Raw genomic sequence first — 266 nt, forward strand, 5'->3', positions numbered from 1 at the left:
GCTAGATGGATAAACAAACAAACATACACAGACAGACAGATGGGTTCAATAGCCACATAGATATATTCACTGACTAATAGATAAATGGACAGATATATATAACAATGAGCACAGTAAGAATTCCTATTTCAGTGCGTTGGCTTGTTCTGAGGTGTGGGTCAGCCCGGTACGAGTTCTGACCCGGTGACACAGCATGACACCTGCACTTCTGACACGGCACGAGTTCACGACAGGAAGCCATTGTCGAATTCTTGTGGCACGAACGT

Source organism: Penaeus monodon, chromosome 20 (genome assembly GCF_015228065.2).
Source record: "Penaeus monodon isolate SGIC_2016 chromosome 20, NSTDA_Pmon_1, whole genome shotgun sequence".
In the NCBI taxonomy this organism is placed as follows: Eukaryota; Metazoa; Arthropoda; class Malacostraca; order Decapoda; family Penaeidae; genus Penaeus; species Penaeus monodon.